We start from the raw sequence: 13,287 nt of genomic DNA, 5'->3' as shown, positions 1-13,287 counted from the left end.
CCCCGACACGTGGGAGATATAGCTGCATCGTGGGTGTTACACGTACCTTCAGGATGGTGCTCCTGAGGCCTCTATGGCACCAGCAGATGACCACGCCCCGCAGGATGATGCTCCTGAGGCCCAGGCTACCCCCGCAAGCGGCCAAGCTCTTGAGGTCCCCCAACCTCAGGAGGTACAAGACCCCATCAACGCTCCTTCCCTCATCGAGCACCCGGTGTACTTCGTCAGCTCGGTATTGCGTGACGCGTGGCCACGCTATCCCATGCTGCAAAAGCTCCTGCTTGCGGTCCATGTCGCCTCCCGCAAGCTGCGCCACTACTTCCAGGGCCACCCCATCAAAGTCGTCTCGGCTTACCCACTCGAGAGAGTGCTCTAGAGCCCCAATGCCGTGGGGAGAGTTGACGAGTGGAACATCAAGCTGCAGGCATTCTAGTTGGATTTCAGCACCACCAGAGTCATCAAGGGAGCCGCGCTTGCCGACTTCGTGGCTGAATGGACTGACGTTCTAGCCACGAAGAAGGCGAGGACCACCCACTCTTACCAGGAAGCGAGACGCCAGACAGCAGGGTCATGTACTTCGATGGCGCCTTCGCACGTCAGGGCATGGGGGCTGGAGCCGTGCTCATCTCGACCATCCAGGAAAAGCTCTACTACACCGTGCAGCTCTGCTTCCAGCAGGGCGAGAAGGTCTCCAACAACATCGCATAATACGAAGGCTTGATCACCGGTCTCAAGGCTGCGGCAGCCTTGGGAGTGAAGCGCCTCACCATCAAGGGCGACTCTCAGCTCCTCGTCAACTTCTCCAACAAAGTATACGAGCCAAGGGACGAGCACATGGAGGCATACCATGCGAAGGTACGAAAAATTGAAAAACAATTCTTGGGTTTAGAACTGTAGCATGTGCTGGGCGGCACAAACAAGGAAGGAGACGACATCGCCAAGAGGGCATCACGGCGCCTGCCTCAAGAGCCTCGTGTCTTTGAGGAGCGGCTCTTCAAGCCATCTGCAGCTCCGCCCTCAGCAGAACCAGCACCACCTCGCGAGGACCTCCCTCAGGCCCCTCCGTCGGGCGCCCCGGCCTGTGGAACGACCTCAGGAGCTCGCCTCCTTCTTGCGCTGGAACCTCAGGAGGGATGTTGGACTGAGGAGTTCAAGGCGTACCTACTGCGGGGCACACTATCACAGAAGGAGGAAGATGCAGAGCGGGTGGCACGTTAGGCCACAGCGTATTGCGTCCAGGATGGTGAGCCCTATCGGAGGCGCCCAAACGACGTCTCCTTGTGATGCATTTCCAGGGAGCGGGGACGTGACGTGTTGGCGGACATACATGGCGGGGATTGCGGCCACCACTCTTCATCACGCAGCCTCGTGGGTAAGTTATTTCGCAGCGGGTTCTACTGGCCCACGGCGCTCAAGGACGCCGTCGAGCTGGTCAAGTCCTGCGAGGCCTGCCAATTCCATGCCAAGCAGATCCACCAGCCCGCACAGGGCATCCACACCATCCCGCTCACATGGCCGTTCGCAGTCTGGGGGCTGAACATCTTGGGACCGTTCCCACGGGCGCCCGGGGGTTACCGCTACCTCTACGTCACCATCGACAAGTTCACCAAGTGGGTGGAATTGGAAGTTCTCCACACCATCCCGGCCGGCTCAGTAGTCAAGTTCATCAAGGGCCTCGTGAGCCGCTTCGGGGTCCCTAATCGTATCGTCACTAAGAATGGCTCACAGTTCACTAGCAACCTCTTCAAAACATATTGTGCTAACCTTGGAACACAGATATGCTATGCCTCAGTGGCGCACCCCAGAAGCAACGGCCAAGCGGAGCAGGCCAACGCGGAGGTCCTGAGAGGCCTCAAGACAAGAACCTTCAAGAAGAAGCTCATGTTGGGGAACGTAGTAATTTCAAAAAAATTCCTACACACACAGGAACATGGTGATGCATTGCAACGAGAGGGAAGAGTGTGTCCACGTACCCTCATAGACCGAAAGCGGAAGCGTTAGCACAACGCGGTTGATGTAGTCGTACGTCTTCATGATCCGACCGATCCAAGTACCGAACGCACGGCACCTCCGAGTTCAGCACACGTTCAGCTCGATGACGTCCCGCGAACTCCGATCCACCAGAGCTTCACGGGAGAGTTCCTCAGCATGACGGCGTGATGACGGTGATGATGTTGCTACCAACGCAGGGCTTCACCTAAGCACCGCTACGATATGACCGAGGTGGAATATGGTGGAGGGGGGCACCGCACACGGCTGGGAGAGATCCAACAGATCAACTTGTTGTTTAGAGGTGCCCCCCTGTCCCCGTATATAAAGGAGGGAGCGAGAGGCCGGCCCTAGAGGGGGCGCGCCAAGTGTGGGGAGTCCTACTAGGACTCCCAAGTCCTAGTAGGATTCCCCTTTCCTTTCCGAAGTAGGAGAGAAGGAAAGAGGGGGAGAGGGAAAAGGAAAAGGGGGCTGCACCCCTTGTCCAATTCGGACCAGAGGGGGGGCGCGCGCCTCCTTCCTTTTGGCCTCTCTCCTCTATTCCCGTATGGCCCAATAAGGCCCAATACTTCTCCCGGTGAATTCCCATAACTCCCCGGTACTCCGAAAATACCCGAATCACTCGGAACCTTTCCGATGTCTGAATGAAGTCATCCAATATATAGATCTTTACATCTCGACCATTTCGAGACTCCTTGTCATGTCCCTGATCTCATCTGGGACTCCGAACTACCTTTGATACATCAAATCACATAAACTCATAATACAATCGTCACAAGAACTTTAAGCGTTGGGACCCTACGGGTTCGAGAATGATGTAGACATGCCCGAGACATGTCTCCGGCCAATAACCAATAGCGGAACCTGGATGCTCATGTTGGCTCCCACATATTCTACGAAGATCTTTATTAGTCAAACCACATAACAACATATGTTGTTCCCTTTGTCATCGGTATGTTACTTGCCCGAGATTCGATCGTCGGTAACTCAATACGTAGTTCAATCTCGTTACCGGCAGGTCTCTTTACTCGTTCTGTAATACATCAACCCGCAACTAACTCATTAGTTGCAATGCTTGCAAGGCTTAAGTGATGTTTATTACCGAGTGGGCCCAGAGATACCTCTCCGACAATCGGAGCGACAAATCCTAATCTCGAAATACGCCAACCCAACAAGTACCTTCGGAGACACCTGTAGAGCACCTTTATAATCACCCAGTTACATTTTGACGTTTGGTGGCACACAAAGTGTTCCTGCGGTAAATGGGAGTTGCATAATCTCATAGTCATAGGAACATGTATAAGTCATGAAGAAAGCAATAGCAACAAACTAAACGATCAAGTGCTAAGCTACCGGAATGGGTCAAGTCAATCACATCATTCTCCTAATGATGTGATCGCGTTAATCAAATGACAACTCATGTCTATGGTTAGGAAACATAACCATCTTTGATCAACGAGCTAGTCAAGTAGAGGCATACTAGTGACACTCTGTTTGTCTATGTATTCACACATGTATTATGTTTCCGGTTAATACAATTCTAGCATGAATAATAAACATTTATCATGATATAAGGAAATAAATAATAACTTTATTATTTCCTCTAGGGCATATTTCCTTCAGCTCGAGGCCTGCGGCAGAGGCTGGCTCGACGAGCTCCAGTCCGTGTTGTGGTCCATCCGCACCACCGCCACCAAGCCGACGGGCGAGACTCCGTTCTTCCTCGTCTACGGAGCCGAAGCGGTTCTCCCTCACGAGGTCAAGCATCGCTTCACGCGGGTCTTGGCATTTGACGAGGCACGTTAGGACACCACGTAGGGGATGGACGATATGCTGAGGGAGGAATGCGGCCGTCAACCCTCGCTCCGGGCGGCAAGGTACCGGCAGACACTGCGGCGGTACCACTGTCGTAGCGTCCGCTCCAGGATGCTCGAGGTGGGCGATCTCATCCTGAGGCGAGTGCTCTCCAGGGAGGGGCTGCATAAGCTCTCACCCATGTGGGAGGGCATGTTTAGGATTGCCCGCGTCTCCAGGCCTAGCGCCGCGTTCCTAGAGACGCGGGGCGGGGTCCTCATCCAGAATGCCTGGAACATCTAGCACCTCCAGAAGTTCTACCCATGAAGCAAGGCCTAGTGCCTATGAAGGTCTCCGCTCGTGACACTCTCACGTAATAATGAGTGGGGTTGTACATGCCGCGGAGTCTTCGGAGTGCCTCCCTCGGGCCTCGGGGTCTCCCTCCCACATCCTAGTGGCGGCACTTAGCTCTGCGATCGTGAGTGACTAGACTAGGTACTGGACGCAGTTTCTCATTTGCTTGCTTTCTGTAGCTGGTTTGCAACTTTTTTAATGGAATTTGGAGTCTTAGCATTTCTAAATTGCCAAGTTTGGTTTTTCTCCTTTTGCTCCACTCGCCTTTTCGTTTTGAATCAGGGACAGCGGCAGTTGCCCGTCGCGCACCTTCTTAAGTTCGTGCCCCCGGGTACCGTGACGCGATGCGCTACGGCACGACCAGCCCATGCCTGAGGGCTCGCGCAAGGAAGAACAGGACACCCACCAAATTTCTTAACAATTCTGTAGCTTTACGATGTCTCCTGAGGCCAACGGCTCCTGAGTCAGCAGCAAGGTGGCCTCAGTAGATGCTGAAGGACGCTCCCTCACGAGGTTGGATGCTACCGCGAGTATATCAAGCTAAGTTGTCCTACCGCACCAGCGTAACATCAAAACAATAAACATAGCATAGTAGCATAAGTACCATGGTTGATAGCACGCCCCAGCAGGGCCCTCTACTTTTTTCAAAATGTAGGAGAAAGGAAAAGTTAAACAAAAGCAGCCTGCATGACCATACCAGCTCCCGGGGCCTGACTCCGGTGGCCCTTGGGCTTAGCATGAGCCTTCCTCCTGCTTCACAAGAGCCTGGGGATGAGACGACCCGCCACCTTCCCCGATGCGAGCATGGCAACGTGGCGGCTAGTCGTAGCCACCGCTACTCATGCTCTCGCCGGAGGAGGAGCTGCCGCTGCTGAAGGAAGTGTGGACATCGCCAAGGGCAGGCTCACCCTCGGTGTTGTCGTGGCTGTCGTCAAGGCCAAGCTCATCGTCGCCGCTGCCGTCTTCGGGGCAGCACCCTGCGCGACGGCTGTATTCCCCAAACACCCTCACATAGAGGGTCGTGAGGCCATCATACTTGAAGTGGAGGGTGCACCTCCTCCTCAGGCTGCGCCCGCGAGTGAACACCTGCTAGCCGCGGGCCAGGGACACGCTCCTGGCGATGGTAACTTCTACCAAAACCCACGGAGCCTTGCTGCAGCAGCCGTCGGCCTACAGCCAAAGGCCGTCAAGCTCCGCGACTGGCAGCTCATCCACGAAGAAGCGAGGGAGCGGGATCTGGGTGCCGGCCGGCCTCTCCGTCCACATAACGAACTCCGGGAGCGCCTCCGCCGAGTGGAAGTGTGGCCGAGGAGGCCGGGCAACCAAGGCGCGCCTCCCCTCGTCGTAGGGGCAGCCTCGCGCGGCTCCCACCATAGGAAGAAGCACCACCACGGCCACCCAGGGCAATGCCGGCCCCTGAGGGAGTGCGCCCGCGCCCCTGAGGAGCCACCGCAGGGGTCGCGACGTACTTACGGGGGCGGCCTCGCCCTCTCTTTGGCGGCGGCATACCCGGCCCCTCCTTGGGGGCCTTCCCCTTCTCGGCAGCGGAGAACTTCCCTGTCGGCACCATGGGTGCTAAAGCAAAGAGGAAGAAGAAGGAGTGGGCGGCGAGAAGATGGAAATGGGCGAAGGTGGCTCCGGCCTCTCCCCATTTATAGCCAAAAGGAGGCCATCCGCCGGCTTCCATGATCGCACGCAATGATGGTTTTCCTCTGCATGCTGCAGAGTCTCGTCATGTCGAATAGTTGCCGAGGCGGCGTGGGGATGCGGAGATGCCCACGTCTCGTCAATTGCCACGTGTCAACCGAGGCCGCAGGCGGTTAGGGATCATGGTGCTCCACACTAGCCCCTTGGATTCGCCTGGAAACCAAGTTCGAGCGTGCCTTGGGCCCGGGGGCTACTATTAGCGTCCTGGGACCGGGGGTGCCTAGACTTTCCTACCTGCGGCCCATGATGTGGCTCCATCGATGGCCTGGTATGGCCCAGCTTCAACATCAACAACCCAAGACCCTCGCGAAGGGCCAAGCCTCGCGAGGCGGATGACAACAAGACCTCTTCGAGGGGCGGCCTCCCCTGGCAGGCTTTTGAGGAGTGAAGATATCTATGCAAGGTGTACCTCGCGAGGTTCGAATGACATGAGCCATGATGACCAAGGCCAGGCTGGTGCCAGTGGGTGCCAGTAGGCGCAGTGTACCAATTTCCTCTTTGGTGCTAAGGAGCCAAGCGCACGCACGGGGTCCCGAGGAATCAAGCAAAGGTGTCCATTTCGGTGCAACAAGACCAAGACCGCCAGGATGGCAGAGCAGAGGTCATCGTCGAGCCCACCATGGCATCACGACCAAGAGCTTTTGGCAGGCGAAGACTACTTTTGTCAGGATAGCATGTACTTGTTGTCTCCCTTCAAATTTGGTCGTTGTGGGATCCCTTCCCTCCTTACATTTGGGAAGAGGACCAAGGCCACTATAAATAGGACTTAGCCACCACCATAGAGGGGGGATCGGTCAGATCATCCTCTCACCCACCAGCTCATCGAGCACAAGAACACCTCTCCTCCTAAAGATGTTCTCTACTGTACTAGTTCATCCTTAGCCCCTCGAGGCCAATCCACCACAAAGTAGGAGTAGTTTTACACCGCAAGGTGGCCTGAACTTGGGTAAACTGCTATGTCTTTTGTCCATCCAGTTAGTCGAGCTAGAATGTGGGATTAGCGAGCAGGCGGACCGGGGAGGACGAGTTCTTCACATGCACCCCAGAGTTCGAACCTCTCAAGGGTCTGCGGAACCCTAAATCCAACAAACGCGGTTACAAGACGTGACGATTACAGGCTGGCCAGCCTCATTTATTACAGTGGCCATTTAACCCTTATGTCTCTTCAATCTTTCGATCGCGCCCCACTTTTTCAAGAAGCACACCCACCACGACAAATTCTTAGAGGGTATCATGTGTGGCTCCAATGGCGCTCCGAGCGGCTGCAGATGACGAGCAGCAGTTCATCATGCATGGCATGGTGGATACCCATAGAAGGTGGAGCTCTCGGTGGTGTACACCAACAACCCGGTCTGGGTGGAGCACTCTATCCACATCATGGAGTTGTTGCTTGCTGAGGAGAAGTACAAGGTGGTCAGGTTCGACCTCGAGTACACCTGCGCTCATGCCGGCTCTCGTCCCAAAGTCATCGTCTCCTAGATGTGCGTGCATAATCACGTCCTCGTCTACCACTACTACCTGGCCACAAGGCCTTGTGAATGTTTTGCCAGGTTTGTCAACAACCCCAACTACATGTTCGCTACGGTGGAGATCTCCAACGATGTAAAGGTGCTCAGGAATTCGGGCATCGCCTATCATAATCTTGTCGACATCCAGGGCCAATACAAGATCTGGGGCAGCAACAAGCATGAGAAGGACTCGCTGGTTCACCTCACCGAGGCTAGCATCGATCCCTACTACAAAGACATGAAGAAACTTGACTGGCACTCAGTCTGGATGGAGAAACTCGACACAGCTCACGTTGTGTACGCGGCCAAGGAGGCATACACGAGCTATGAGATGTATAGGCGGATTGTTGACACGAGGAAGTGCCTCCTTCCCCAAAACGGCCAGGGATCCAGCCGGAAGCAGAGCAATGGCAAGCGTCATCGCAACAAGAAGTAGATGATTAGATCCTCGTTTCTCCTAGTTCAGTATGCATGTAATTGCTTACTTTGGTGTGTAGAAATGTTATGTGTGTAGTCAGTTGTGTAATTGTATGCTTAATTTGGTTATGCAATGCTGTATTTTTAAGTATATATGTTGATGCTCTATAGACAAAGTGCAGATGTTGTGCAGACAGAGCAAATCTCATCGCACACGGACTAAACAATGGAACACGTTGGTGATGATTTCATCAATCATCACAATTGTATACCAGCAATCATTTGCTCACAACACACACGGCTTGTTAACAAGACTCGTCCATGTTGTTATCAGTCTCCCACACATTCCCGATTACAGACCTGTTTGCCGCGTATCACACGCATCTTGTTAAGTTGAACCGTTTTTGTTCTCTGGGCTCAACGCAAACAATTCATCCGAGTGAACTATATGTTGTATATCGCACACACTTTCACCTGGCTGACTGTTTCTTTCGTGTTGACTAATCAAAAATAGTTCATCCAAGTGAAATGTATGTCGTATATCGCATAAACCTTCATCTGGCTGCCCGTTTCTATTCTTCTGCCTCATCGGAAATAGTTCATTGAATTGAACCGTATGCCCAGCATCGCACACACAACTAAAATCTGAACCGTGTTTGATGTATTCGCCATCTTAAACATTTTGCATCTTTTTTGACGGGGTTTTTACATCACCATTTGCGATTAATGCATTGCACACAGTTTCTTCAAAGGGTCTTTGATCGTAGTGTCGCGTTAGCAGCATCCTATAGTAGTGTATACCATCATTGTACATTCATTCTTGCCATTGCTTTGGTAACCCCTAGCCCATTTTCATCACTTGCATCATCGGAGACTCACCAATGCCCTTCTAACTTAGAGATAGTATCTTCATGAGACTCCATGATATCATTGGCCCCACCTAGTTCTTCCAAGAGAGCAACAAAGTGCTTCTTTGTATTTCTACAAATAACAAGATCTCTCAACATATTGAGCCCACCTTCCAAGGATGGAAGCAAATATATATGCTGGAGATGAAGTTACTCACACACAGGATCAAGCCAAAGTATGCTGATCATTTCCTGGCTTGGATTTAGCACCAAGGATAGTCTCATAGGCAGCTCTCATGCCTTTTGTTGTATTCTTCTCCTAATCTTAGCTAGATTAGTTAGATTTTTTTTGAGGGCTTTGCTCAAGCCCATCTTTAATGTTTTCAGGAATACTTGAGATCTTTGCTCCTTTTATTTATATAAAAATTGCAGTGGGGTTTTTACTCTACTATTTATAGTAAAAAAAACAAAGTCCTTCTTGGTCTCCCCTTTGAGCTTACCCAAGAACTTGTCAAACTCATTTTCATCCACCTTTGCCTCCTCATTTTCATCCACACAATCCAACAAATAAGGATTAGTAGTGATGGATGTTTTGATGTTGGAGGTTATCTTGTTAATGCATTTACCCATAAGGCACTTGGGGATGAGGTTCTCATTGGAGGCGTCGAAGTGGTGGCAATGGCCACAGTGGCCGTTGCCATTCCTTGACCGCTTGCATCATCGAAGAGTTACTCTTCTTGTGCCACCAACCCCTTTTGAGGCACCTCCTTGGTAAAGTTGTTCTTGTTGGGGAAGATCTTGGCCTTGTCTTTGCGGATAAGCTTGGCGCCATTGTCTTCCCTCTTCTCATATGGGCAATCCACCACAAAGTGACTCACATTGCCACAATTATAGCAAGTTCTCACACATTGCTTGCCCTTTGAGGCACTTGAGTTGTTCTTGGAGAAATTTGGCTTGGTGTTTCTCTTGTTCACACAAAATTTCCTTGACGCAAGAGCCATGTGCTCTTGGTAAGCATATTTGATGTCTTCAGGGCAACTCTCATCTTCTTCCTCTTCTTCTGCTTACAAAATGGCCTTGGCCTCGAAAGCAAGGTTGGGCTTCTTTGACCATTGAACACGAGCTAGAGCATTGTCGGCGGTGTTGTTCATGATGTTCATGGCAACAAACTCATCCAACACATCGCTTCAAGACAAGGTGTGGAAGTCCGGTCTTTGATGGATCATGGAGGACATGGCCTTATTGAATGTCATGATAGCCTTGAGGAACTTGTTCTTGATCCAATTATCATCTTTATCCTTGCTCCCATGATCTTGAAGAGCGACCGCGAGAGTTGTCAATCTCCTTAGAGGTCTCAAGGATCCTCATCTTCATTCATCACAAACTCATCGGCCTTATCAATAACAACCTAAAAGTTGGACCGTTAAATGCTTGAGCTCCCCTTGTACAAAGAGACAATGTGTTCCCAACAATCTTTGCGCGAGAGAAGGGGCACAAGTGAGCAAGGTCTTCGGGAGGCACTGCGGATTGAAGGATGAATAAGGCAGAGTGATTGTATTGATTTTCCGCCTCTTCTCTTGGGGTGAGGTTGTCTGGATCATGTGGCTAGTAGCCTTGCTCGATGCTTATCCAAAGATTTGTTGAGTTGTGATCCAAATGAGACTTGATGCAAAAATCCAATTAGCAAAATCATTCTTCACAAGCTCAGGAGGAGGACCAAGGTTGTTAATATGAGGTGTGGGGACTAGTCCTCCATAGGCCGGGGAGGAGGAACCTAGGCATGAGTGCCCGTCCCATTCTTACCATGAGGGGAAGAGGTATGTGTACCTTTAGCCACTTCCTTAGCGGAATTGGCCTCATACTATGATGCGGTGGGATTAACCACATGCAACGGATCGGGAGAAGATTTCAACAACTCAAGTAATTCTTTGAGCATGGACTTTACTTCGGCCATCATAGACACCTTAAGTGAACCCATAGCTTCATTTAAGTTGTCTCGGGTGACCGAGTTCAACTCCACGGCCTCAGGTACGTCCTCATCCCTATCCTCGTCGCCAACCATACTCTTCGGGTGGTGAAACCCTTAATAAAGAGATGAGGCTATGATACCAATTGAAAGGATCAGTATGGTTGACTAGAGGGGGTTGAATAGGCAACTACTAATTTTTATCTTTTCTTAACAAATTAGTTTTAGCAACAAATAGGTTTCTACATAAGCAACTAGGTGAACAACCTATATGATGCTAGAAACAACAACACAAGCAAGAAAGGGATACAACACAAGTAAAGCTTGCACAAGTAATGTTAAGAAGTAACCACAAGTGGAGTCGATGGAGACGATGATGTGTTACCGAAGTTCCTTCCCTTTGAGGGGAAGTACATCTCCGTTGGAGCGGTGTTGTTGGAAATATGCCCTAGAGGCAATAATATTGTATTATTGTATTTCCATATTCATAGTTAAGAGTTTATATTCCATGTTATAACTGATATGATCTTGGAACATGCGATTCAGTCGAAAACTCATTGGCTCAAAGTGTGGAATGATAAACGGAATAAAATAGGTTCCTAGTCTCGCCTCTAAGACTGGCTCAAAGTGTTGTTGGTGATCATGTTTTCCAAATCTTAGGATATCTTAAAGTGTAATGATAGTCCTAAAACAACATTGAAGGCATGACGTTAGAAGAATGATCATATTGAATCGACCCAATACTTGTCTGTTATACTATGGGATTATATCGTCTGAAATCATCTGTTATAACATGGAGTGTTAGCATGTTTTTTAGTTCCTCAAACCATCAGAGTGTCTCAGTCACTTCCTACCAGACGGTAGACTTTGGGGTTGCTCAAACATCATTTGTAACGAGATGATCATAAGGATAACTTTCAGGCACACCAAAATGTTTGACAAGTGACCGGATAGCTCAAGAGTAGGATTTGCTCGTCCGATGATGGAGATATATTCTTAGGGCCCTATCGATGTGATGGCATCCATCATCGTTTGGCCAGACATAGGTGAATACGTCATGGGGATGCCGGAACACGTCAACGCGAAAGAAGAACAAAACCGATAATGGGAGCAACGGTATAGTGAGCATGGTGATGACTCACGAGGATACCGATGCACACTGGGTTTTTTAAAGTATCGCGAAGCAAAAGTAACATCACATGATAACCAAAGTTCACTCGAATATCATTTGTGTAATCGTACGGACCGATATGGATCTCCACGGTTCCGCCATCGGTCATTGAATGAAGGGGTTGCATTCATGTCTATGATTTATCGGACCTATGGGGTCACAAGCTTAAGGTAATCATGATATGCTGAGTGTTAGTGGGATGGGAGTGATTAGAATATATTTTTTGAATTGTTTCATTAATATCTGGAATAGTTCTGATAGGTTCCAGAAGCGTTTCAGTGTCACCAGAAGGGTTTCAGTGAATATCGGGTAATCCGTGTATTACCGATTAATTATATATATGTGGAAAATGTTTCCAGAGATGTTAAATTATATATATAATAGTATAAAAGTATTTATAACATTTTATATTTAATTTAAATATCAATGGGCCTTAAAAGGCCAACAGGTGGAAGGCAACTTGGGCCACAAGGGCCCAAGAGTAGTTGGCGCCCCCCTTTCCTTGTGGGGAGGGCCGAATCCTACTAGGGGATAGAGTGGGACTCCTCCCCTAGGCCGACGCACCAAGGGGGTTCTTTTCCCTTTGGTGGCTGCCCTCTTCCTCCCCTCTAACCTATATATACTAGAGGATTTCCACCCTATGACATACAAATTTTTGGAGCCTCCTCTAGTTGATCTAGTGCACGTTCTAGTTGGTCCTAGTTGACTAATTAGAGCGAGCCCTAGCCACCTCTAATCCTCATACTTAGAAGCCCCATGTGGTTCTAAACTCCTCCCTCTAATTCTCCGGTGATGATTAGCTCTTGATAGCGAAGCGCTGCCGGATTGTGAAGACCGTACGCTTGCAACCAAGTAGAGAGGACGTGCTTTCGGTCTTCTATTCGAGGGATCGTTCTAGGGTAGTTCAGGGGATCGTCATCAACGTTCGAGAGACTCCAAGTACGATCTACACCAACTCGTCTACTTTTGCTGCACTCCCGGAGTCGGTAACGATCGTTGATCACAAACCGTTATGCATCTTCGTATTGTTCCTAGGTGACCATACGACGATTTTTTTGTTTTCTACTAGGTTTCCCAACAGTGGCATCATGACAAGTTCTATGAGTAGATGCGGGTTGCGAGCTAGATCACATGTGGATGTGAGGGTGATATTCTTGCTATGCTTCCCTCGAGTGTTGCTTCGGTTTAGTTCATTTATGACATGGTGTCGCTTTCTACAAGGTTCTGACAATCGCTCGGCTCTGGCTGTCGACGATCTGCTAACAGTTCCTTAGGCTTCACCATAGACAAGAATAGTGATCCGTCGCGTACACAAGAGGGCGATGAAGATGGATGATCTTCTAGGGGGTCACACGTATTAGACGAAGTTTAGTCTCTTCTTTCACACACACCAAAAGTTAATCTAGCAACAAAGGTTATCACTTTATGGTGTGCATGTAGGTAGCCAGGTTTATCCAGAAACCCTAGAAGCCTCATAATTAAAATATGCCAAACTGATTAGAGGACGTCTAACTTGGTTTTGTAGGTTTGCAT

Source organism: Triticum dicoccoides, chromosome 2A (genome assembly GCF_002162155.2).
Source record: "Triticum dicoccoides isolate Atlit2015 ecotype Zavitan chromosome 2A, WEW_v2.0, whole genome shotgun sequence".
Classification (NCBI taxonomy): Eukaryota; Viridiplantae; Streptophyta; class Magnoliopsida; order Poales; family Poaceae; genus Triticum; species Triticum dicoccoides.
Note: the sequence above shows the minus strand (reverse complement) of the source record.